The sequence below is a fragment of the Heptranchias perlo genome, chromosome 3, assembly GCF_035084215.1.
Source record: "Heptranchias perlo isolate sHepPer1 chromosome 3, sHepPer1.hap1, whole genome shotgun sequence".
NCBI lineage: Eukaryota > Metazoa > Chordata > Chondrichthyes > Hexanchiformes > Hexanchidae > Heptranchias > Heptranchias perlo.
In genome coordinates, this window is record NC_090327.1 from 53035057 (window position 1) to 53062383 (window position 27327).

Below are 27327 nucleotides of genomic sequence, written 5' to 3' on the forward strand. Positions count from 1 at the left end.
AGCACGAGTTGGACATAGGGCTACAATAATGGCCCTAATTTTCCAACCTGCGCTCCCTTTGAGTGCAATTCCCTGTTGGGAGGGAAAGATCACTAAATTTTACAATATCTTACCAGAATTAAGATGCCTGGTATTAAAGGGAATGTAGCTGCATGGATAGAGAGATTTCCAGGGGAGAGAATGCAGAGATTAGGGGGCCAATTTTTGGATGGCCGAGCAGGTGCTTTGGCGGCGGGAGGGCTCCCAAAATGGCGGAATCCTAGAGCAAGTTCAGAGCCCGGCTACAACACATTGACTTCCGGGTTCGGATGCGCGCGCAGCTCCCGAGTGCGGGACTCCCACTGGCAATTAAAGTCGGCGGGGTGCTGCTTTAGATAGTTAGTCAGATAGTTGAGGTACTTGACAGACCTCATTGAGTGGAGATTTTGGCAGGGGTGCAATTTTGAAGGATCCTCAGCGTGTTTCCCGTGCTGTGGGAAACACTCACTGTTGGAGCAAATGTGTTTCAGCCAGCAGCCAGTGGGAGATGTAAAGGATTATTTGACAGGTAGGGGGAATACCTCATTTATTATTAGGGATGGGCAATAAATGCCGGCCTCACCAGCGACGCCCACATCCCATGAACGAATATATAAAAAAAATTTATTGCAGCAGGGCACTCTGTCACTTCAAAGTTTTGGCTGCAACACCTTTGTCTTTCCACTCAAAATTCTTAATTTATACCATTAACTCTGCTGTGCAAACACATTTACCTACTTTGCGGAGCCCCTCAAACTCACATCGTCAGGATGGGGGGCGCCATAGCTGCATTCATCACTTCACCTGAGAACAAGCGACATCACCAGCCTCGCCAGGCACACCGTCCACCTCCGCCACGTGGAGCTCCACAACGCAGTGCTGCACCACAGGCACCTGAACAACAGAACGGAGGGCAACAAAAGAGAGGGTGACGTCGCAGAATGCACTACCCTCGCCACAGGGTCTACAGACCGAAGCTCAGCTTCCTAGACCTCTCTGAGGAGCAGTGCATACGGAGGCTCAGAGTCAGTCGCCAGGTAGTCGCAGACATCTGCAGCCTCCTTCATGCCAAGCTGCTCCCGGCTGGCCCGAGCAGCATCTTCTTACCTGACACTGTCAAAGTCACCACTGCCCTCAACTTCTTTCCAGGGTGCCACCGGGGACATCACCGGGGTCTCTCAGTCGTCTGCACACAAGTACATAAGGCAAGTCAACGACGGCTTGTTTCGCAGGGCCTCGCACTACGTCAACTTCCCCATGGATGACCTCAGCCAGACGGAGAGGGCAGTCAGATTCCACGCTGTGGCTGGCTTCCCACGGATGCAGGGTGTAATCGATTGCACCCATATAACAATACGAGCACCGCCACACGAGCCAGGACTGTTCATCAACAGGAAGGGCTATCACTCCATCAACCCTCAGCTCATCTGTGACCACCGCAAGAGATTCCTTCACGTGTGCGCCAGATACCCTGGCAGCTGCCACGATTCCTTCAACCTCCAGGAGTCCAACATCCCGCCCCTCTTCCATGCACCGAACACCCGCAAGGGCTGGCTCCTCGGGGACAAGGGATACCCCATGCACACGTGGCTCATGACACTTCTGAGGAATCCCACCGAGCAACAGCATCAATATAATGACAGCCACATCACTACCAGGTCTACAATTGAGCATGCTATAGGGCTGCTCAAGATGCGCTTCGGGTGCCTTGATCGTTCTGGGGGAGTGCTTCAATACGCACCAGACAGAGTGGGACACATTATAGTCGTCTGTTGTGACCTGCACAACAGGGCCCAACAGAGAGGGGTGCCACTGGAGGAGGTCCCATCCACATCTGCCACCCATATTGAGGAAGAGTAGGAGGCGGAGGAGAAGGACGAGGATGAGGAGGAGAAGCAACCCATGGGCAGAACAGCGGCTCACCTGGCTGCTCGTGAGGCCAGGGAGTCACTGATATGTGAACGGTTCTCCTAATATCAGACAGTGTGAAGAGTCCAGTCCTCACCACCTGGATAGAGCAGCAGCCACACCAGCAACCGTCCACCCGCCCCCTGCACAAAATAGTCATCCAACTGCACATAAACCCACTGTAGAGTGACCCAATGGGTGGCAACAAGTGTGGGTGTTCATGGTGAACCTCATGGAAGGGCCTTATTACATAAGCCAGACAAGAATGGCCAAGACATGACAGTAGTGGTGACAATAATAATATTTAATGTGCCATTAACAAAAATCAAATATAAATAAAAAACATGACAAACCGTCAAACACCCTTGTGCATCCCCTTTGTGCTCACAAAACCTTCGCCTTACGCTTACGTGGTGCCTCGCCTACGTGGTGCCTCCCCTGTGGCTGCAGCGGAGGTAGTGGCAGGTTGCTCTTGTTCATGCCCTGACTGATTAGATGCTTTGGGCCTACGCCCTCTGGGTTTTGGTGCCTCTCCAAACACTGCTCCACCTGCACCTGTGCAGGGGCAGACTCGGCCACCTGGAGAGGAGGCAGCATTGAGGGTACTGGTTCAGAGGGAGGCAACAGGTGAGACATGGGGGCTCTTTGTGTGGCGTCCCCACTACCATGTCCCTCCCCAGGGCTAGGCCCACACCACTCCTACCACTCTGCTGGACGACAGTTTGGAGGACATGTGTGAAGCCTTGTAAGGCCAGTGCCAGAGTATCTGCCTGCCTGTTTAAGGCGGCAGAATGTTGTTCAGCCTGAGTCTGAAGGGCCGTTGTCAGGACCTCAATGGACTCATTGGTGAGCCGTGCTTGAAGCTCCATGGAGGCTAGCCTTCCCTCCATCGCAGACATTCCCGCACTTACCCGTGACAGTATCTCAGAGATGCCCTCACGTCCCTGTGACAGTATCTCAGAGATTCCTCCTGTACCTGTGCCACTATTGCACTCATGCAGGAGTTGGACTCCTCCATCCTCTGCGCGATTGTGGAGATTGCGCGTGGTACTTGTTCCAGCACTACGCAAATGTGCTGCTGCCCCTCGATCATTCTCCTTTTCATGGATAACCCCCAGGGTTCAGCACCTGTGTCCAGCTGAGCAGAGCCTGGAGAAGAGTGCTCCCACTGACACGGACTCTCCATAGCAGCCCCTACCACCAGTGTCTGCTCCTGCTCACATGTGTGTGGTGACTCACCATGTGCGACCTCAACTAAGTGAGGATGGGGACCCACCGAGGTGTGTGTATCTGCGCTGGTGGATGGCTCGATCAGATGTGATGGTGCCCCTTCAGAGGCCGGCAGGTCCTCTGAGGAATCACACTCCGCCGTCATGGCGGTCACTGAAGGCCCTGTAAAAGAACAGAAGGTAATATTAAGCATGATCACAGATGTTGAAGTGCTGAAGATGGCAAGGCATGTTATCATCATTTGCTATTGTGAGTGTTGAATGTTAAAGTTCTGTCACCAACCGTTTGTCGGGTGGCAGTCTCGTGTCCCCGACAGGCAGGCACTCGAGGGGGTGACTTAGCTCCAGAGCCTCCTGCTCCACTTCTGTGAGGACGACCAGACGTTGCGGCCCCATTGCAGTCTTCACCCTCTCCCTTGCATTCTGGGCTCTCTTCTCCTATAAGGGGAGAAAGTAGAGAGGCGTGAGTGAGGGATGGTGACGTGGCCAACCGCTGGATGCATTGGATTGGGTGAGGCTGACCGTGAAAGAGATGCATCAGAGGGTGAGTATGAGACAGAGCCATGACATTGTATGAGGATTGGGTTGAGTGGTAGTGGTGGGATGAGTACTGGGGAGGTGAGTAAGTGCAGGTAAGTTGAGGATGAGGTTTGAGTAGCTGTGAGGAGTGATGTAATAGTGTTGGCAGTGCAGAAGGAGTTGTGGGCTGGGGGCGGTGATGTGGAGATGGATTGTAGGAGACTGAGTAAGTGTACTCACTTTGGCTGACCTAGTTAGTTCATTGAAGCGCTTCCTGCACTGGATCCATGTACGGGAGACGTTGCTGCTGCTGGTGACCTCCTCTGCCACCTCGAGCCAGGCCTTCTTGGTGGCAGAGGCAGGCCACTTCCTCCCGTCCGCCGGGTAGAAAATATCCCTCCTCCTCCTCACCCCATCCAGTAGGACCTGGAGTGAGGCATCAGTAAATCTGGGAGCAGCCTTTCCCCTGGTCTGCTCCATTGTATAATTTTGGTTGTTTTCTCCAGGAGCAGCATTGGAAGATTGCCCCTTTAAATAGGGCTCCTCCAGCTGACAGCCTGTGATATGGGTGTGCAGTCCGCCCGCTGCGCAGGTTGACGACGGGAAACCCGGAAGCCAGGGTAAGTGGCTTCAATTTACCCGCGATCGCGTGGGGAACGGACGGATTTTACTGGGCAGGGGTCCCCCCGCTGCCATCCCGCCTCCCTGGTAATATCGGGGCCCAGGAGTTTGAGGAATGGCTTGAAATATTGGTGCTTTTTCATTGGAACAGAGAAGGTTAAGGGTGGTGGGATGTCTAATGGAGGTTTTTGAAATTATGAAAGTTTTGGAGAGAATGGTGAAAGATTGTTTCCACTAGCTAGCAAATCAGTAAAAAAAAGGACATAAACTCAGGATTAACATTATAAAAATGAAACAGTAAGTTAGGAGAATTTTTTTCATACAAAGCATTATTAGAACATGCAATGCTTTTATGTGGCTATTAAGGTAGAGACTATAGGGCAAATTTTCCATTTATATAGCCTGAAGACAGCCCCAGTGCAGACCCACTCTCGAGCAGAGCCTGGTACCAACAAAAGGGGCAGGAAAGTCAGGCTTTACAGATGTGAATTTCTGGCTGCTGAGAAGGTCTTTGTTCAACCTGAAGATCTCAGGGGGAAGTTTAACATTGTAAAAATGGGCCACTTTTGAAGACTTCAACTTGCCTCCAGGTTCCCTGTGAACTTTCTGGCCAGCAAGCATTTGGGGACAGCCCACAGCATCATTGTTTCTGGGCTGCCCTGCACTGGGGCACTCAGCAAGATACAGAAAATGAGGCAGAAGACAAGAACATCCCTCCTCCCTCATTGGAATGACTCAGTATGGCCAAACTTGGCTTTCCCCCTTCCCCAGGAAAGCCCCAGAAATCCCAGCACTAAGTAAACAGGGAGGAAACCCAGAAAACTGTATCTCCTCCCCTTTTTATGATCATTGCACCTGGGGAACTGAGCATTCCCTAGGGGCAAGAGTAAGGAGAAATGGGCTTATAAACATAATTTAAAAGTTAATTGGATAGGTATTTGGAAAGGGAGAATAACAAAAGTTACAAGGAAACAGCAGGAAATGAAATCCGAGTAGATAGGTTCAGTTGAAGAGCTAGTGCCAGCATATTAAAAAAAAGGCGAAATGGCATCCTTCGCTGCTGTAATTTCTATGATTTTATGATTCTAACTCTCTCTTAGTGACCTAATAGAGTTTCACTCTGGTGATATCATAAATGAAGACTGCCACCCACATGTTAGCAAACAGTTTTAGCCATTGACAGCAGTTGCTTTCCTATCCATCACCTGTCGCACATTTCGTTGGTGAGGAACTATGGTGCAGAGCAAAAAATGGTGCTCCACATTCACAAATATACCTTTGCCTATGTGTAGTGTTTTCTCTTTTATAGGAGAGACACTTTAAAGCTGTTTTTACAGTTCATCAAGTGCCAGAAATTCAATGATTGACGTAGCAGCATTAGAAATGCAACTAGATGCGGTGGTATATTTTCATGGTCGGTAACAGCTACCTCACCCAAGTAGCTATACTTCATATATGGCCCTGGATCATGATCGGCAGTAGCTGTGTCACTACAGGAGCTTTTACTACCAAACCCACCTTTCCTACATTACAGTAGTGATTACACTTCAAGAGTACTCCATTGGTTGTAAAGCACTTTGGGATGATCTAAGGCCGTGAAAGGCACTATATAAATGCAAATCTTTCTTTCTTTCATTCTTTCTTCTCACCCTGTGTCCAAACATTCATCTACATGCGTACTCACACTCCCAGCAAGGGTCTCTAATTGAATATTCGTTCTCTTGGTCTAAAGCAAATTCTAGGTCCTCCATTACTGTTCCAGCTGAAATTGGGTAACTCAACCGAGTTCAGGGACCTTCCTGATCTGTCTAACTCAGAGCCACCCATGATACGTTTATCCACTGAGCCATCTGGGGATGCGCCCATCCTTATCGTGTTACAAAATCCCTTTGTAATGAGTTAAGTGTGTGTCTGATATTACACTCAGTTCTTCAAGCTCCAGTGCTGTTATATTGATTTTATTAATTCACATCTGTAGTTTAAATGCTGGCACAGTGCTCGTTTTGCAGTCTCATTAATGAGCATTGAAACCTCAGCAGCAACAGGAAAAATTAAAGGAAGACAGCCAGACAGAGAAATAAATCACAGACTGGTTATCTTCTAATTAAAGCTGCAGTATTCCATCCATGACAATTTCAGGTCAAGTTAATAAATTGTAAATCAATCAAGTAATTTTATGTACTCTCAGAGATTTCTAAGAAGTACAGCAGAGAATACATTACTTGTTTTAAATTTTACATAGTTTTTTTAATATATTTTTCCCCAATCTTTTGAAGATATTGGGGGTAATTTTGACCGTTGCTGCTCAGCCAGTAATCTGCTGGAGTGGATCGCCTGCTCGTTCGAGAGCCCACCTGATTTTCGTTACGTTGAAATCAATGGAACAATAATTGGGTGGATTCTATGAAAGGCGGGTCATGCACTCTGCCAGGTTACTGCCCCAGGTTATAGTCCAACAGTTTTATTTGAAAATCACAAGCTTTCGAAGCTTACCTCCTCACTCACCTGACGAAGGAGGTAAGCTCCGAAAGCTTGTGATTTTCAAATAAAACTGTTGGACTGTAACCTGGTGTTGTAAGATTCCTTACATTTGTCCACCCCAGTCCATCACCGGCATCTCCACATCATGGTTACTGCCCAGGCAGCAAAGTTGAAAATTACTCCCACTGACTCATAATGGGGTTCAGATGCTGGTAGGGGTGGGGGGCATCACAACTGATATTGGTCCAGTCCTCACTCAACATCCACTATGCATAGTTTCCAGCAAGAGTCACTGAGTATTGGTCAGGAGCAGGAACTCTGGCTGATTTTTGACATCCTTAGCTCGAGGATCCTGAGCCCAATTGTAGTATCCTGACTGCAGCTGAAATCAGCTAACTCAGTACAAACTGGCAATCGAAACTAATACCTTCCTAGTTTGTATAGCTGAGTACCACAGCAGGCAGTGCATTTACCAAGTATGTCATTGGGTTTGTGTTATCGTTATTGAAAGTTTCTTCACAATTATTGATAATTAATATGATGGACATCTATTGCTGGTCAGTTTAAAAGAAAAGAATTGCATATGAAGCGGATACTTCAGTATTGGAATAAATAGAACAATCTTTCACCTTTTGGCACTGGCTAGGTTCAGATCAATTTGCAGAGGTGCAAAGAGCTTTCAGGGTCAAGCTGTGCTGTAAAATATTGTTTAGTGCCAGTGCCAGAATCAGTAAAAAAAATCTGAGCAGAGAAATATTAACAGATCCTTCATCAGCTCATTCTAAAATGAAGGTTTTGGGTTCTGACATTTCTTTTTGATTGAGTGGGTCAAAAATAGGGCCTTAAATCAGGAGACATATAGGTTGAAATAGCATTATTCAATATTATTAACAATGTTGCTAACGTACTTGCATGAAATTTCTTTGTCTGCCATTTCAACAAAGGCATTAACCCATTTATTTACAGAAGAATTTCATACAAACACATTAACATGTTTGCCAGTAAAGGCACAGAGTATTATTTTCTAAATATTAAAAAATAGAATAAAAAGTGTATTTATCATAACAGACGCCCATCAGCTTTGCGTGCCCTTTGGAAGATATGAGGATTATTCTTATTTTGTTATATATAAAACGTAACAAACTAAATAACAGAAAACTTTTAACCATATATTTATGATGCTGCCTACAATCAGGTTTGAAGTGCAGGACAAAGCATATGCACGTGGCCTAGCAACTGATTCACTTTTGTTACAGGATGTGGTGTACTGTAAGTGATTAGAAAGGAAAAAATTTGCAGGGCTACGGGGAAAGGGCGGGGGAATGGGACTAGCTGGATTGCTCTTGCATAGTCCCGGCGCGGACTCGATGGGCCAAATGGCCTCCTTCCATGTGGTAACCTTTCTATGATTCAATATGTCATAGACAATCTCATAATGGGCCCAACACACAGAAGGCTCTGTGCCTGGTTTCTCTACATTCAATTCATGACTTTTATGTCACTTTCAAGTCATGATGTAAAAGAGAGAGATTGAGAAAGTGAGAGAGTGAGAGATAGAAGGAGAGAGTGAATGAGAGTGAGAGCTGTGAGTGAAAGAGCGGGAGAAAGAGAGAGAGAGAATGATGGAGGAAGAGTGTGAGAGAGAGCTGACCTAATATTATCACGATGGAACTCTGATTTTCCCCAGCAGATTTTCCAACAAACAAAGGCAATATTTCCTTTGAAGCATCTGAAAAATGGCATTGTCTGAATGAAGCAAAGTGATTTCAATCCAGTTGGTTGTCAGCAGCCCCTGATTAAGCACATCTCTCACACTTCTATCGCATTCATCAGATTGGGTAAGTAAGGGCATAGTGCCAGCACCCCTGCCTCGGAATAATGACATGCGAGCGATTGAACTTGAAACAGCCAACAGTGACATGGATATTTAATAAATTATTCTATGCTTCCAATTCCAATTTTTAAATCATTAATGAAAATGCAACTTTCTGGGTTTCACCAAAGGCTTAGGTGATTAAGGTAGTGATCAGGTGAGTCATACAGATCAGAGAGGTGCCAGGTTCAATCTCCAGTCAGTACTGAGTTAGCTAATCTGATGTGGAGATGCCGGTGATGGACTGGGGTTGACAATTGTAAACAATTTTACAACACCAAGTTATCGTCCAGCAATTTTATTTGAAATTCACAAGCTTTCGGAGGCTTCCTCCTTCCTCCTTCACAGCATTCACCTGAGGAAGGAGGAAGCCTCCGAAAGCTTGTGAATTTCAAATAAAATTGCTGGACTATAACTTGGTGTTGTAAAATTGTTTACAATTAGCTAATCTGGGCTAAGGCGATAGTATGAGCTCTACAATATATGTCACTACCCCTGAGTTAGGAAGAGGAAAATAGTCCGGTGTTCCCACTCCTGATTGCTATCTAGCAGGAGAGATTGTCTGTTTGCATGGGTATCATTTGATGGCTGTGATTTTCCTGCCTATGGTAGATTGGCCTGCTGATATTTACCATCTAGGCGGGCATATTTAGAATGGCCACTTGAGCGACGTATTTGAGAGTGATTGGATCCAGTGGACCCATACTCCAAAAAGAAGTCAACACCTTGAGAAGAGAGGACAAAGGAAAATGCAAAATACCACAGTTGTTAATTATGATGATTTGTTCAAATATCTCATTGGCTTAATTTAAACCAATAAAAAAAATTCTATTTATTAAACAAGTAGAAAAAGCTGCTAATCATCAACCAGCACAAAACTAATCATATTACTCAATTTTTAAAACCAAATCAATCAGAATAAGCAACCACCACAAAACCATCCAATCAAATTGCTTAATTATTTAATAGCTTTCAGTGGTCACCTTGGTATTTACCTAGCTGACCATAGAGATTAAATACGTGAATTTGTAACATCATAAATCCATAAAGAAATAAATAATTTGAAAAAATATTATACTTAACAATAACGTTAACCGTTGTATCTTAGAAATGCTTTCAATAACATTCCCCACAAAAATCTTTCCCTACCTCTGTGACCTGAGCTCTGCTGCATTCACAGAACTGGAAATGTCTTCCTGGCTGTTATGGAAACTCAACCAGATAGCAGACTCCAACTCCCAGAATACACCAGTGTTACTCTATGGAAGTACTCTGTAAACTACAATGCTTTGAAAGTAGCTTAAAACCCTCACCTCAGCCAAACTGGACAGGAAGCATAGTTTACAAATAGAAAACTTGCGCTACATTGTGAATGGGCAGCCCTTCTGTTAGTCCTAATTTTTAAAAATTACGGTACGTACCCCTCAAACGTTTTTTGAGGTCTGCAACACGTTTGGGAGGGGAGCTTTAAACCAACTGGATTTTTTTTATGATTGTTAGCAAATCTGCCCGTTTGCAGAGTATGCCATTACTTCTTGTTTGTAAATCCCCATCCTTTCATCCAGTTCAGCAAAAAGGTAAGATAACAATTAAGTAAATTATTGAAGCAACATGTATTAGAGGCACATAGAGTGAGTGTAAAGAGACTGGGTAAATATTTTGGAATTCCTTACCTAACACCATCATGGGAACACCATCAGCACAAGACCAGCTACAGTTCAAGGAGGAGGTCCAATGGAACTTTCTCAGAGTAACTGGGGATGGCCAATAAATGCAGGCTTGTCATTTTTTTAAAACACAGATGAGAGAACAAATAGAGACCAACAGAGAGCAGAAGGGAGAGAGAATGAGTATAAAAGTCAGACAAAATGAGGAGGTGCAGACAATAATATGCAAGAGTCAAACACAAAAAAAGGGAAAACAGTAAGAGTGAAATATAAACAGAAAATAGATTTAGAGAATATAAGATAGTTACAGGAAGACAGAGACACTTTTTGTTTCTTTTTGGCCACAAATAACACCAAGGAACAGTGACTAATTAAATTAATTTGTCTCTAATTAAAGAAAAGAATCAACCATTATTTTTATATAACATTATTTGCAGATACATAAGATTAAAGAGGAAATTAGAATTAAACAATTACAATTATTCCTATAGCAAGCTCTGACCCAAAAGCATTTTTAATTCCTCAGCAGTCTACTTTGGTGATCAACTGGTGATCAGTTGTAATATTATGGGATGAACAGTTTTTCTAAACTTTAGTGTGTAGGCCAATACAAATAATTCAGCATAAAAGGCACATGGCTTGTTTTCATTTCATCTGTAACCATGATATTTCACTGTTCCCTTTCAAATACTTTGTACTCATGTCAGGACCTGACTATGACTCACTCAGGCTCTGTACCAAGGACAGGCATACTATACTGATATGTCAGAATGTGTTGACATCACCACAAGTGAAGGGTCACCAAATAGCTCACTAAATTCTTACTGATGATGATCTTACAACGTGAACTGTTTCTAACTACAACAACAGCAACTTGCATTTATATAGCGCCTTTAACATAGTAAAGCGTCCCAAGCCACTTCACAGGAGTGTTATTAAACAAGATTTGACACTGAGCCACATAAGGAGATATTAGGACAGGTGACCAAAAGATTGGTCCAAGAGATAGGTTTTAAGGCGCATCTTAAAGGAGGAGAGAGAGGTAAAGAGGCAGAGAGGTTTAGGGAGGGAATTCCAGAACTTAGGACCTAAGCAGCCGAAGGCATGGCCGCCAATGGTGGAGCAATTAAAATCGGGGATGCGCAAGAGGCAAGAATTGGAGGAGCGCAGAGATATCGAGAGTTATAGGGCTGGAAGAGATTACAGAGATGGGTGGGGGGGGGGGGGGGGGCGAGGCCATAGAGGGATTTGAAAACAAGGATGAGAATTTTAAAATCGAGGCATTCCCAGACCGGGAGCCAATGTAGGTCAGCAAGCACAGGGGTGAAGGGTGAACAGGATTTGGTGTGAGTTAGGTTAGGGGCAGAGTTTTGGATGAGCTCAAGTTTATGGAGGGTGGAAGATGGGAAGCCAGCCTGGAGAGCATTGCAATAGTCAAGTCTAGAGGTAACAAAGGCATGGATGAGGGTTTCAGCAGCAGATGAGCTGAGGCAGGGGCAGACAGTTGATGTTAGGGAGGTGTGGTTCAGCCTCAGACAGTGGCCAGGAAGAGGGATGGAGTCGGTGGCTAGGGAACAGAATATGTAGCAAGGACCCAGACAATGGCTTTGGTCTTCCCAATATTTAGTTGGAGGAAATTTTTGCTCATCTAGTATTATAGAGATAGTTGACCATATAACATAATAGTAACTTTTTATAAATAAAATGACACGGTTATACATTGTGCTAGGCTAACAAATATATTGCCATTTCACATCACGTCCTCAAATGCCAAGGTAATGTAATGGTTTCCTTCACTTCTAAACTGCTGCAAAGAATGAGTCACTTGCTTTTATTTAAACAATCAATAATTTAATGAATTGGAAAAAAGATTCAAGGATATAAATACAAATTTATATCCTTGAATCTTTTGGAAATGATAATCAGGGACAAATTTATATCCTGGAAACTTTTGCAAACGATAATCCGGGACAGAATTAACAGTCACTCGGATGAGTGTGGATTGATTAGGGAAAGCCAGCACTGATTTGTTAAAGGCAAATCGCGTTTAACCAACTTGATAGAGTTTTTTGATGAGGTAACAGAGACAGTAGATGAGGGCAATGCAGTTGATGTGGTGTATATGGATTTGATAAAAGTGCCACATGGTAGGCTTGCTATTAAGATTGCGGTCCATGGAATAAAGGGGGCAATAGCAACATGAATACAGAATTGGCTAAATGACAGGTAACAGGGAGTAGTGGTGAACAGTTGTTTTTCAGACTGGAGAGAGGTGTGCAGTGGTGTTCCCCAGGGGTCGGTGCTGGGACCACTGCTTTTCTTGATATATATTAATGACTTGGACTTGGGAGTACAGGGCACAATTTCAAAATTCGCAGATGACACAAAACTTGGAAGGGTAGTGAACAGTGAGGAGGATAATAATAGACTTCAGGAGGATATAGACACTCTGGTGGCATGGGCGGACTCGTGGCAGATGAAGTTTAATGCGGAAAAATGCAAGGTGATGCATTTCGGTAGGAAAATGAGGAGAGGTAATATAAACTAGAGGGCACAATTCTAAAAGGGGTACAGGAACAGAGAGATCTGGGGCTATAAGGGGTCAATTTTCAGATGGCCGAGCGGGTGCGGTGGTGCTCCTAAAATTGGGAATTCCTGGAGCGGGTCCAGAGCCCGGCTCCAACCCGCCCACTTCCGGGTTCCCCAATGACGCGAATCGGTGCGTGCACCGCCCCCGCATGCGGGACTCCCACCGGCAATCAAAGCCAGCGGGATCCCACTTAAGATCATTATCTGGGTACTTGAGGTCGTTTACAGACCTCATTAGTTGGAGATTTTAGGAGGATTCGGATTTTGGACTACCCATGCTGGGGGAAACACTCCCTGTTTAAACATCGTGTTGCAGCCAGCAGCAGCTACAAAGGTCCATTTAATAGGTGCGGGATAAACCATTCTTCATTGCAGCAGGGCATTCTGTCACCTCAGACAGAGTTTTGCCTGCCACACCGTTGTCTCCACACTCCGAATTATTAAATCATACCCTAAACTCTGCTGTCCAAACACATTTACCTACTTTGTGGACCCCCTCACACACACACCATCAGGATGGGGGTTAGGGTCACTCCATTGGAGAACGAGCAACATCACCAGCCTCGCCAGGCATGCCGTCCACCTCCGCCACGTGGAGCTACACAGCACAGTGCTGCGCAACAGGCACCTGCACAAAGTAGTCGTGCAACTACAGATACACCACTATAGGGTGACCCAATGGGTGGCATCAAGGGTGTTCATGAAGAACCTCATGAAAGGGCGTTATTGGACAAGCCAGTCAAGAATGGCCAAGACGTGGCAGTAGTGGTGACAATATAATATGTAAGGTGAGTTGATCAGAAATAAAATATAAGTAAAAACCATGACAAACCCTCAAATACCTTTGTGCATCCCCTTCATGCTCACGGCACGTTTGCCTTATGCTTCCTACTACACATATGTGATGCATGCCCTGTGGCTGTAGCACAGGTAGTGGCAGGTGGGGTGAGGCTGACCGTGAAAGAGATGCATGAGAGAGTGGATATGAGACAAAGCCATGAGATTGTATGAGGATTGGGTTGAGTGGTAGTGGTGGGATGAGTACTGGCGAGGTGAGTAAGTGCAGGTAAGATGAGGATGAGCTTTGAGTGGGTGTGAGGAGTGATGTGATAGAGTAGTGATGGCAGTGCAGAAGGAGATGTGGGGTGGGGGCGGTGATGTGACAGACGGAGTGTAGGGGAATGAGTAAGTGTACTCACTTTGGCTGACCTACTTAGGTCACTGAAGTGCCTCCTGCACTGTATGCAGGTGCGTGATATGTTGGTCGTGCTGGTGACCTCCTCTGCCACCTCGAGCCAGGCCTTCGTGGTGGCAGAGGCAGGCCACTTCCTCCCGTCGACAGGGGAGAAGATCTCTGTCCTCCCCCTCCTCCTCACCCCATCCAGTAGGACCTGGAGTGAGGCATCATTAAACCTAGGAGCAGCCTTCCCCTGGGCTGCTCCCTACTGTAATTTTGGCTCCTTTCTGCAGCATCAGTCAGTGGAGGACTGCTCCTTTAAATAGGGTTCCTCCAGCTGACAGCCTATGATGCGGGTGCGCAGTCCACCCACTGCACAACTTTCCAGCACGAAACCCGGAAGCCAAGGTAAGTAGCTTCAATTTACTTGCGATTGTGTGGGGAACCCACCGATTTTACTGGGTGGGTTAACCACGCGCCCTGTCAACCCCCCCGCTGGCAACCTGCCTCCCTCCTAATATCGGGCTCTATGTACACAAATTGTTGAAGGTGGCAGGGCGGGTTGAGAAAGAAGTTAGAAAAGCATCTGGGGTTCTGGGCTTTATAAATAGAGGCATAGAGTACAAAAGCAAGGAAGTCATGATGAACCTTTATAAAACATCGGTTCGGCCACAACTGGAGTATTGTGTCCGGTTCTGGGCATCGTACTTTAAGAAGGATGTGAAGGCTTTAGAGAGGGCACAGAGGAGATTTACTAGAATGATTCCAGGGATGAGGGACTTAAATTTCGTGGATACACTGGAGAAGCTGGGATTGTTCTCCTTGGAACAAAGATAGTTGAGGGAAGATTTGATAGAGGTATTCAAAATCATGAAGGGTCTAGACAGAGTAGATAGAGAGAAACTGTTCCCATTGGCAGAAGGGACAAGAACCAGAGGGCATATATTTAAGGTGATTGGCAAAAGAACCAAAGGTGATATGAGGAAAAACTTTTTTACAAAGTGAGTGGTTAGGATCTGGAATGCACTGCCCGAGGAAGTGGCGGAGGCAGATTCAATCACGGCCTTCAAAAGGGAACTGGATAAGTACTTGAAACGGGGATAGGGTGGGGCAGTGGGACTAGCTGGATTGCTCATGCATAGAACCGGCGTGGACTCGATGGGCCGAATGGCCTCCTTCCGTGATTCTATGATTAAATATAAAATGAATAATTAATACTTAACTAAAATTACTCCACAATGCATTCAATGACCCAACTAGAAAGTAAGTAATATAATTCATAAGCTAAACTTGTCTATCTTGATTAAAAATGTAACAGAGATATGTACATTAAATGTAATTTCTTATATTGGCAGTTTCATACTTGCTGAGTGCGCTAGTGCAGGACAAATTTTCAGTTCAGCCAATGTTATACTGAAGCAAACCTGAGAATTACAATTTAAAAAAACCCTCACTTTCATCATAATTGTTTGTTGCTACAATAAACTTAAAAGAAGCAATTTTTAATAAAAATATAAATTTTAAAATACGTTGGTGGGAATTTTAACACACAGGCGGGAAAGCAGCCTAGTGAGCGGTCAGCCCGCCCAGAAGTGGCAGTGGGTGGCAGACAATTTTAACGGCCAGGCCTCATTAACATGCTGTGAGAAGTGACGGAAAGTCAGACAGTCTGGAGTCCACCCGTCAGGCCCCAGGTAACTGCGGGGACGGTGGGGGTACAGAGGTTCCAGGGCAGTCAGTGATTTGTGAAGGAGAGTGGAAGCCCGGGCAGGGATGGCCTACACTTCCCTTGTGGGGTCCGGAGGAGCACTCCTACTCCTTCTAGGAAAATATTAAACTTACCTGAAAAGGCCTCTCCAGTCCTCTGACCAGGTTGCAGCTGTTGAGGTGGCTGCTGCAGGTGCCTGCTTACTTCCACATTGAAATGGAACCATGATCCTATTGACATAATAGGACCCCAATTTGCATAAATGTATGAGGCTTCTGTCTGAATCCCAGGGGATGCTGATATGCCTGAAAAATTAGGCGTGTTAAAATTGCAGCCAAGCCACTCCCACTCACATTCCCTTTTCTCTGCTTCATTCTTCTCCATTCTGACCCTGATACCTGACATTGAACCATTGATCAGTGGGGACGTAGATCCAGGGCCCAGTGGAGTGGCAACAGCTAGTCAACATACCCGAGATTGCTATCTCTCAGGACACCAGCACATGCCAGTGGCACGTAGAAGGCAACACCAGGCTGCCCAGGAACAAGCTCCAGAGATGCAGCCAGCAGTAGCTCCTTCCTAGGAGAAAGCTGCCATGAGAGGAGGGTCAACTCCGTCCCATGAGCCTTTTGTAGCACAAGAGCAGCCAACCATCTCTCGTGATGCTGGTCCTCAGATTGCACCCAAGAGAAACACTAGAAAAGGTTAGAAAGGCATGTTTAGCCAACCAGGAAAAGCACAATGTCAGGAAAGAGTAGGTTGGCTTGATTTCACTTGGGAATTTATTGGCCTAGAAATCTGATTGCTCAGTACCCGTTTTGCGGGGCCAAAAACGGGCGCCCTCAATGACTACAGGGCGCCCGAACCAATATGGCGGCAGTGCACTTCTGGTGCACACTGAGCGCATGCATGCCCAACGCCACACTCTACAATGCCCGTTTTTGGCCCCGCAAAACGGGTGCTGAGCAATCAGATTTCTAGGCCAATAAATTCCCAAGTGAAATCAAGCCAACCTACTCTTTCCTGACATTGTGCTTTTCCTGGTTGGCTAAACATGCCTTTCTCTCCTTTTCTAGTGTTTCTCTTGGGTGCAATCTGAGGACCAGCATCACGAGAGATGGTTGGCTGCTCTTGTGCTACAAAAGGCTCATGGAACGGAGTTGACCCTCCTCTCATGGCAGCTTTCTCCTAGGAAGGAGCTACTGCTGGCTGCATCTCTGGAGCTTGTTCCTGGGCAGCCTGGTGTTGCCTTCTATGCAACCATTACCTATGCAAATCAAGGGCCCAACGGCTGTTTCACACTCCTCTGTGCAACTGTGTCCCGACTGAGGGCAGTACGTGCTGTGCGTGCTACGGTCAGTTTTCTCAGGCGCAGTTTCCTTAAAGGGACCCCTGGAGGCTGGCATCCAAAAGGTAGGTTAAAAGTTTTTACTTACCTGACTGTGGAGCCAAAAGAAGCAGGGGTGTTTCTCCTGGCTACACATTAAAACTATGGGCCACTGCTGGCCTGTGCTTCTGGTGGTCTCACACTCCCAGAAGCAGTCAGAAGCGAGTCCAAGGCTGGATGTGCAACATATCAAAAAATCTCTCGAAAAAGTTGTTCCCAGCTGCAGCAATCACTAATAATTCTGGACTGCAATGCCATTGGCCATTATTTAAATATATTTAAATTGGCTGGCTTGGAACTCACCAGTCAGATTGCAGGAACGGCCTTTGGCAACCCGGACAGGAATCAATTTTAGGGCGGAAAACCAATGGAAACAGTTTCTACCCCATTTTGCTGTCCAGCCAAGTGAATTGCCCCAATTTTAGGCACCAGAAATGCTGAAAATGATGTGGTGTTTTGGATTCACACAATAAAACCCCTTTCTCCTCTTAAATATTTTGTTCTTGTCAGTCTTTACTAAACAATAATAGTTAGTCATGTTTTCTTGACCATGTGACTTACAAGCATATGAAAAAGGACAAAAAAAGAGCAGCTGGTCCATCATCTAATTCATCCCTCCCCAACCATCACCACCCCCACCCCCACACACACACCCCTCACAGTAAAGCAAAATATCGGAGGAAAAAACCTTCGGCCAACTTAGGAACAAAAAACTCTGGGAAACTCCTCTCCAACTCCTGCAGGCAATCAAGCAAACTCCAGGAGATCATGGTGACTGATACCCCTACGCCATCAACTCACTTACCTCCTATAACTGGAGATGTTGTCCACTTGCGGGAACTTGTCAGCTCCCTTTTCAATGCTTGCAGTGAATCTGCACTCACCCCAACATTGGCAACTTATTACAGAGGTTGATATCTCTGCAAAAAGAACATCCTGGCATTCAACCTAACTCTATGCTTCCGTAACTTACACTGAAGCTGCCTAGTTCTCTGCTTATCTAACTCAAACAGCCTATTCACCAGGGCAGAATCTATTCCCTTCAGAATTTTAAAGGCCTCAATCATATTCCCTCAAAGTTTAAAGGGACCAGCTCTCTAAGCTTTTCTTGATAACTAAGGGCCCTTAAACTAGGTATCAATCAAGTAGCCCTCCTCTGAACCTTTTCCAAGCCTTGATATGCCCCACCATGTGACTGGATCAAACCAGGGCACAACTGTCTGTATATTTATAGTCACTGACCTCGCCTTATGGGGTGAGGTCAGCTTGTAGCCCGCTGCACAATGGGTGCTGCCAGCACGGTCCAGGGGTCAATCCACTGCTACCATATTGTCAGCCCCACAGGATGAAGCATCCCATCCGAAAGATAGGACAGGCAGTTTCAGGTGAAAAGTGCTAAGACCTCATGCAGACTTAGTGCATGCATGCCCCACCCCACAACCTGCCTTTGTGTTTCTTGTAGCCCTGGAAGAAGGCTTCAAAGATGGTTGCTTGTTCTTAATTTGCTTCTTCTCTACCCCTGGAACAAGGATTTATGATGTTTCTATGTGTCGGCCTTTTACTATGATCTGGTGGCTGTGAATCTCATAGTTATGTAGTAGTGTTGGGTATATCTCCAGACTCCATGGTAATCCTGTGGGACATAAAACATCCGAAAGGCTCATTTCCCAGTGCAAACACTAATGCGGGAGCTCACTGTCAATGCAGGGCATAAAATAGACTGCAACTGAACTAATCTTTTTCAGGAAATTAAATTTGGTTAGACTTTATTCCAATTGTGTCCAGAGAGTTTTCTTCAGGAGGTGTCATATAAGGTATTAACAGATCTAAGGATTGGCATCGTTGGGAGTTTAGTTAATGCAGAAGCTAATTTTGCTGAAGGTCAATTGGGCCACTTCATAGTGCACACGTTAAGCTCAAATTTTTCAAGACTGGGAAACTCAGTGCTGTGCATGTCCATGACATGTCCCTTCACCCATGTTGGCAACAGAGGGCTGTCTTTTCAATTTAAGACCTCCCCTTTATTTGAATGGGATCTCTGCACATGTAAAATATGGAGTCATGCTTAAAAGTTAATTTGCTGCCAGGCAGAAAAACGGGTGGGGCAGCAGCTCTTAAAAGGCTGTTGCCTACCCTTAAAGGGGAGTCCAAGATGCTGTAGCTGTGTGGAGATGTATGTGATAGTGTAGCATATGTCGTAAAGTGTGTGCAATGCTGGTCATGAGGAAACTCCACATTGAGCAACAATGCCTTGGAGATTATTCTGCAGAGGAAGATGGCCTTCTTTGGAGCAGAATGATACCCACCTCTAAATCCAAAGGCCCAAGCTGCTTGGGGTGAAAGGAGTATTGTCTGATGTTGTTGGCAGAGGTGGAGAGGTGAAGAACTGTACTCACCCTTACTGTTCTTGTGAGGTCATTGAACCTCTTCCTACACTGAGTCCATGTCTGGGTGCTCATGCTGATGACACTGACCCTGTCAGCCACCTCTGTCCCGGCCTGTACAAGTGTGGCCCTGAGGATGTACCTGTGGCTATTGGAGAACAGTACATCCCTCCTTGCCTTGACCTCCACCACCAGGATCTCCAGGGAGACATCAGAAAATCAGGGTGGGGAGGGCAACCCTCCGACTCATCCCAGCTGCTACACTCATTTGCAGCATTGTTCTACTGAACATCAAATCAGGGAATGCAACTTCGCTTTAAGAGGCGCATCTCCACTTTATAGGCCTAGGGAGGTACGCTGGAAATTGCCCCTATCATGTGGGCTGGCTGCCCAATTCCTGACACGATTGGGTGGGGAGCCCGTCAATCATATGGAAATGAGGCCCAGGAGTTAAAATTGCCTGGGCCTCGTGCTCTCAATGTCATGATGTCTTCCCCCTTCCCCCTTGTCCCGCCCTGCACCCGCCCGACTTGTGCCCCAAGATAAAATCAAGGCTTTGCAAATCCCTTAACTAATAAATGCTAGAGGTTTAGTGAAATTGAAAACAAAAGCACAGTTTTAAGCTATGCATAGTGATAAACTGGAAGTCAATTAAAGCCCACACATAACACTAGGGAACAGAGAAAACCGTCAAAACAAAAATCAGTGCTAAGCACTTACCACAGGGCTGCAAACACTAAAGTGAACATCTGTAATTATTGGTGACTCACAAAAATAAAAAAATAAAAAATAAAATGTTTTGATACACTATGGGCACTTGGGACAGAAAGTGATGCAGTAACATACAGTTTTTCTAGAGTCTCAGAAGAATGCACCCTAACAGAGATGATGAAGCAACAAAGTAAAAGGAAAATGAGGCAACTGTGGTTAAATTTTTGTTTTGTTTTCTCGGGCCAGGGGAACAAGAACAACTGGAGAAGTATGTTACCCAACTGAAAATTTTAACAGCTAACTGCAATTTCAGGGAATATGAATCTTTGAACAGTAATCGGATCATATACGGAATAACGGACTTCCACTTGAGGGAAGAGACTCATTAGCAAAACAGACTTAGGAGTGATTTTAACTTTGCCCGCCCGGTGGAAACCAGGTGGGTGGGCAGTTAAAATGCCCCAGGTTACTTATCCGCCCAGATTCTGCCAATTGCAGTTTTCACTCAGGCTTCCAGAACGGTGGCTAAGCTACCCGCCCAAAACCAATGGGGTCCTGCTTTAAATATCGATGCTGTCATCGGACTCCGACTGCAATTTTAACTACGGCCTGAGTGGGGAAGCAGCTGTGGCTTTCCTGCCAGTCAGGACTTGCCAGGAAGAAGAACAGGCCACAAAAAGTAAGTTTTACACTTTTATTTTGTGGGGCGCTCCTCTCGGTCCCCCAAGAAAAGGATAGGCCTCCCCAGCCCCAAACTCCCCCGACCCCCCCAGCCTTCCAAAAGAGTCCCCAGAACCTCCTTTGCCACACTTAATTGAGTGCCGTAAATTTTCCATGATTCTTTCTATGACAGGCGGCCCTTGGCCACCCAATTTACAGTGACCGGCAACATGTTAATGAGGCCATGGGGTTAAAATATCCTGGACCTGTTTTTTGCTGCAGTAGGTAAGTTTTTAACTCACCCCGACATCTACCCACCCAAAATCCACCTGGAGTTAAAATCTGGGGCCCTAAATTTAGCAAAATGTCTGCAAGATTGCATAGCAGCAGAATTCTCCAGAGAAAGCATTAGAACGATAAGGCATTTTTCTCTTAGTGATGGGGTCTCAGGAAAACACCACTCAAACCAAAACTTACAAATTCCAAACATTGTTCTCCCTGATTTGAATTGCGATTTGCTACTGCTGCTCTCTCGTGGGCCCATTGAATTTGTGGATGGAGAATCATTTTTCTGCATTTGCACAATCAAAGCAAATGAAAGAAGTCGTCCAGTTTCTCCTTAGATACAACTATCCAAGAGGTTCCTCCTGTTGATAAATTTACTGAAGAAGGCGGCATGAGTATAAAATGACATTTCCCATTCTGCATTCAAGCCAACCTTCTTGTTAAAACTATCAATAGGATAATTTCGCACTGAAATCTCTTTCTGCCCCCAGGGGAACAGGATCGCCTTCCTCCTGTCCACCACCTAGACCAGAGCCACCAACGCAGCATCGGAGAACCCAAGTGCGCTGTCTGGGCGTCTTCCAGCCATTTTAGTCCTTTGACAACGATTCCTTCCATCTGCAGTCAGAGTGCGCCTTCCCTTTAAAAGGTGGTGGCTGCCTTTAAGTGGCACCAGATACACCTGATTTACCGAACTCCCAAACAGGCATACAGCCAAGGAATTACATAGGTAGCTCTGGCTGCACGCTTGAATCATTTTAATGAGGTCCCAGCATGAGTTTAACATTGTTAGCGTGGATTTTGGACTGTTGAATTAAAGGCAACGATGAAGTGACTAATGGGTACATGACAGTGGTATTTACCCTAAAACCACATTGAAATGCGCTTTGTGTAGATTAGACTAACCTTAATTAAAGGCTTAAATATAACGCTTGACTACTAATAAAATGGACACTATTAAATAAAATGGATTCTGTGACTGTGGGAAAGACAGTTAAAAGTGTAGAGTTTGTACATTCCAGAACTGGCTTACAGTCTGGGAAGACAAAGGACATTTCATAACGAACTGATAAAACTATAGAACCAGACTGCATAAAACAAAGGCATGCTGTCTTAAGGTGATAATAGTTGTTCGGACTTAATTGGTTAATGTATAAACTGTCTGTTGTTGCTGTGCGGACTTAATTGGTTAATGTGTGTAATCAAGATTTATGATGTAAAAGCTACTGAAATCTGTATTTCAAAGGTATAAAAAAGCATGACAACCATTTTAAAGTTGAGAAGGTATATGCGTACATTGCGGAATGTCCAGCCTTCTCCCAGAGTACTTTGTCCAATAAACTGCATGTTGAATCTTTAAGTCTGACTCCGAGTGGTGATTTTTCCCACAACAACATGCTGCCTGGAACCACATGAACAGGCATGTGCAGCGTGCACCCTGCCACCGTTTTCAGGCGTGATCAAATTTCTAGGCCGTTATGCTTATGTAAAGCGAGATGATCCACTGATGTGGGGAAACATAGTATGTTCATTATTATTGTTATTATGTGAGAACAAATTGTACTAATTGAATTAAATGAGTCTAATCATAATTGTTGCTCTGTATGTTCGCTTGCTGTGAAATACAGATTTGTGTCTAGCCTCATCTTACCAAATGTTTTCTCAGGCTGCCTCAAAAAGATTGAAGAAGCACACAGAAGGACATGTGTGAAAGATATGATATGCAGTTCATATGTCAGGGAGGATGAATTGTTGCATCCCTTGGGTTATGCTAACATATAAGTCAACATTGGGCAGTGTGAGTCAACTCTGGCACGTAAGAGGCATGGGATCCGCTTACATCAGCGACTGGCATCACTGAACCCAAGAAGGTATCTAAGGCATGACCCAAATTTGTAACAGAGACTGATCCTCAATGCTACTGCCTATAGAAAAATTCAGGAATGCTAACTCAAGATAGTACATCACACGTAACCCATACCAACTTCAGAAATTTGCATGCGTGTGGAAGTTAACCCCATGGCTTAAGATGATGCTGCCAAGGGGCATTATGTGGATAAAGAAAAGGAAGGGGGTCAGGGATGAACTCCTGAGGGACTCTTGAAGTGACAGCATAGGGGTGGGATGAGAAGCCATTGCTTGAGATCCCCTGGTCATGATCGAAGAGGTAAGAATGGACAAGTGAAGGTAATCCCATGGAGTTGGATAATGGACAAGAGGCACTGGAAAAGGATCATATGTTGAGGGCTTCAAAGACATGAAGGAGGATGAGAAGGGATAATGCACCATGGTCACAGTCACAGAGAATGTTGTTTGTGACTTTGGTTAGGGCCATTTTGGTGCTGTGGGGACATACAGGAAGCCAGGGCTGTTGTAATGCAAACTGTAAGTTTGTTTTTAAAGGTCTTACTAAAGATAGTGTAAAAGATTATTTTGCATTTCAATATATTGTGCAAACGCTTTTAGTTTGGGATTTACAACATTACAACAGTTTTATGACATCTGTCATCACTTTCAGTAATATTATTTGTAGAAGGTTATTTTAGCTGTGAACATGAAGAACCTAAAGCTGTGTCAACATGTATCTCCCTATGCTTATTAATTTTTGTATTTACCCTGACTTGTTATGTAAAAGATTCACTCTGATACCAATATATCAAGAAGAATCTTTATTTTATTCTTGAGCATATTTAAGAATGAATTCTTAATCTATGGTACATGTGTTAGAAACAGTCAACTGGATTGAAGAAGTGGTATTGGAGTAAAATACAACATCTTATCAGACTTGCTGAAATAGATCTCCATTGCAAAGCAACAAAGTGGTTTCATTAAGTTTGCATGTGTAATAAGTTACCTGACCGAATACAGCCACATGAAATTGGCCAAAAAGCACAATGATTTTATCAGTGGTCTAGAGTGCTCACCTTGGGGGGCAAGAAGCTCAATTCCATAAATATTTAGCTGTTATCCAATCTTAAAGATGTCTTGCAATGGAGGGAGAAAAATAGTTGAAGGCAGATAATTGAACTGCACAATTTAGTGAAAATGCTTAGGAGATCCAGCTGCAGGAGGTCCTGCAGAGAAGAGTGGCTCTATTTGGAGGAAAGGCCCATTCTGTAATCAAAAGCAGTATCAGTACAGCATGAATGAAGGTGGCGCAAAGAGTAAGTGCTGTCTCAATTTTTACCTGAAACCTGGGAGCAAGTGAGGGGAAAATTGCTGGTTACAGTAGATTGTCAATATAAGCGTGCTGATATATGGCTTGATTTTACAATTATAGGTAACAATATATCTTAACTGCAATTTCAAGCTGAATTTAATGTAGCATCACAGAAGGACAATTTACTGCACATTGGCAACTATTTAAATACTTTCTATATGCATGGGCATGCTAAACCAAAGCACTGTGTAATGTATTTCCCTTGTGGACCATTAAATATGGCAAGCATTATTCATCAAATATGCTGCCAGTATAAGGTATCTGAATGCCACACGGTCATACACTTACATAAGATGACCGTTGGCATGGGCACTTGGGTGGCACTCATCCTCCACATACCTCTTTTCAACATAACACACTTTTATATCTGCTTGCAGAAGATTGCTCATAACAAGAGTCAGTGTATGCAGATGGGGGTGGGAGGTCACCTAAGTTGTGACCATTGACTCTTTATGAGTAGAGGGCTATTGAGATTATATGCATGGGGGCAATAGAATGAGCGGAGGTCACAAACATCCCCAAGCTCACGGCTTGTATCCTTTGCCGTTAATTCCTTTTCTCCTTATTCAATGACTTATTCACTCCCTGACATGTAGGTATGCTTTGCAGCTCTGTAGCCTAACACACTGCAATGTGTTGCAATGTTAAGCACTGTTACTGTTAATATTGGTAAAACAACTTCTTTCCGTTCCTCCAAGGCCCCGATATTTACGGGGAGGCAGGAAGGGTACATTTGAGGCCGAAAACATCTGAAGAACCCGGCAAGGGAGGTCCTGCCGATCTTAACACCTCCTGCCCGTCGGCTGGCCAAATGGACAGCCTGGCCAAAGGGCAGCAGGAAGCACTAGTGGCAGGAGGCCGCAGTCGGGAACCCTTGGGGATGGTCCCAGGCAATCAGGAGGCGGGAGAGGCCCGCGATTGGGAGGTTGGAGAGGCCCATGATCGGGAGAGCTGGGGGGAGGTAGGCAATCGGGGCCCTCCGCCCTCATGGGGGGTTAATATCGAGGCCCACTGATTAGCCCCAACTGAGCACTTCACAAGACCATAGCACAACCCACTCCTGCAGTGAAAAATACCAGCACAGAGAGATCCACTCTGGGGGTGGGTCAATTAGTGAGGGTGAGCTAAAGGGAACCTTCAGCTGCTGAGCCCAGGGTTTAAATTCAAAGTGGCTGTCACTTTCATTGCCAGCACTTTGCATGCACTGGAGTTGGGCTGCAGTTCCTCATGCAGCATGTCACACTGCTCTGTCACTGCCTCCCTGGCAAATCGCAGTTTGTAAAACTATTGCTGCTTTGTGAGATCCAGATTATTAGTTTGTGGCCCGCATATTTAGTTAGCATGATGACAGACAAGAGCTCTCCTCCTATGATGATTCCTCACTTCCCTGGCATCCAAACATTCTTCTTCCTCTTCCTCTTCTTCTAAGTATAAGGAATCTTACAACACCAGGTTATAGTCCAACAATTTTATTTTAAAATCACAAGCTTTCGGAGATTATCTCCTTCGTCAGGTGAGTGACTGACGAAGGAGATAATCTCCGAAAGCTTGTGATTTTAAAATAAAATTGGTGGACTATAACCTGGTGTTGTAAGATTCCTTACATTTGTCCACCACCGGCATCTCCATATCATTCCTCTAAGTAACACATGTACAGTGAGATACTGAATGGTACTTCTATTTTACTGAGCGGGTTGATGTGAGCACAGAACTTTCTCGCTCTCCTTGAAAGCTGATTTGGCAATGAAGTGAGTAGGATTGCACTAAGTCATTTTGCCACTTACAATCCAAGTTGGTGCTTGTGACTTTAATGTACTGGCGATTGAATGCAAACAAACCAGAACGCCCAATTTATAAGGACGCTCTCTGCAGATGACCTGCGACCAATATTATAGAAAGAAATAGATGTGCAGGTCACATTGATATCAATTCCAGCTACTTTATACATCATGTGTGTGCCAGCACCTGTTTGAGACAGAGAGCTCGATTTTAAACGTAAATTGCGGCTGCGTTGGGGGCTGCGAAAATTGCAGAAATGTAGAGCGGGTTTGGAAGCCGGCTCCAACCCGCCGACTTCCCAGTTCCCCACAGACACACCTGTGTGCGCACGGGCGTCCCGAATCCAGAAGTCCCACCTGCTTGATGATAGTTAAAGAACCAAATGTACCTCATTGAGGTACTTAAGGCACTTTACTTGTGACATATTAGGTAGTTAGAACGATTTTTGACTTACCTGGGCGGTTTTCCCAAGGCTTCCGATTCACGCCTGGTGAAACCAGGCGTGAAGGGCCGGATCAGGCAAAAAGAAACAAAATAAAGTAAATAACAAACCAATGCACAAAATTAAAATACAAAATAAACCTACCTTTCCACCCTGCTCCAATGTCCGATGTCTCCCTCTCCGATCTCCCCCTCTTTCCTCCACCCCAATGTCCCCCCAATCTTCCGCTCTTCCCCCCCCGATCTCCCCCTTTCTCCCTCCCCCCGATCTTCCTCCCCCCGACCGACCCCTCTCCCGCCGACCGTCCCCTCTCCCCCCGACCGTCCCCTCTCCCCCCGACCTGATATTCCACTCTCTCCCCCCCGCCCCCAGTCTTCCGCTCCAGCGCCGAATGACGTCTCGCTCTCTCTCTTTCTCTCCCCCTCCCCCTCGCATTGCAGCTCCTGTCAATCAGGCTGGCTGCCAGGCGCGAAACCCAGAAAGAACTTTAATCACCATGAATTACATTGCGATTGCGTCGGAAACAGTAAGTTTTTTTAAATTCGGGTTTGCCACGACGGGAGGGAGCGGGTCGGCTGGGGGGGGGTTTAAAAAGTGAAATGCTTGGACACGACCCGAACTTGCTGCACATGCGCCCACCACCATTTTTACGAAGGTGGATAACAGGGT

The 27327-nt window shown here is 45.4% G+C and overlaps 1 long non-coding RNA gene across 1 annotated transcript; it reads left to right on the forward strand.

Moving 5' to 3' along the window:
* The first annotated feature begins 20531 nt into the window (after window positions 1–20531).
* On the forward strand, window positions 20532–22577 carry LOC137306267 (uncharacterized). Its single transcript, XR_010958852.1, has 2 exons — window positions 20532–20951; window positions 21709–22577. It is a non-coding gene; the product is annotated as an uncharacterized lncRNA (long non-coding RNA).
* The last annotated feature ends 4750 nt before the right edge of the window (window positions 22578–27327 follow it).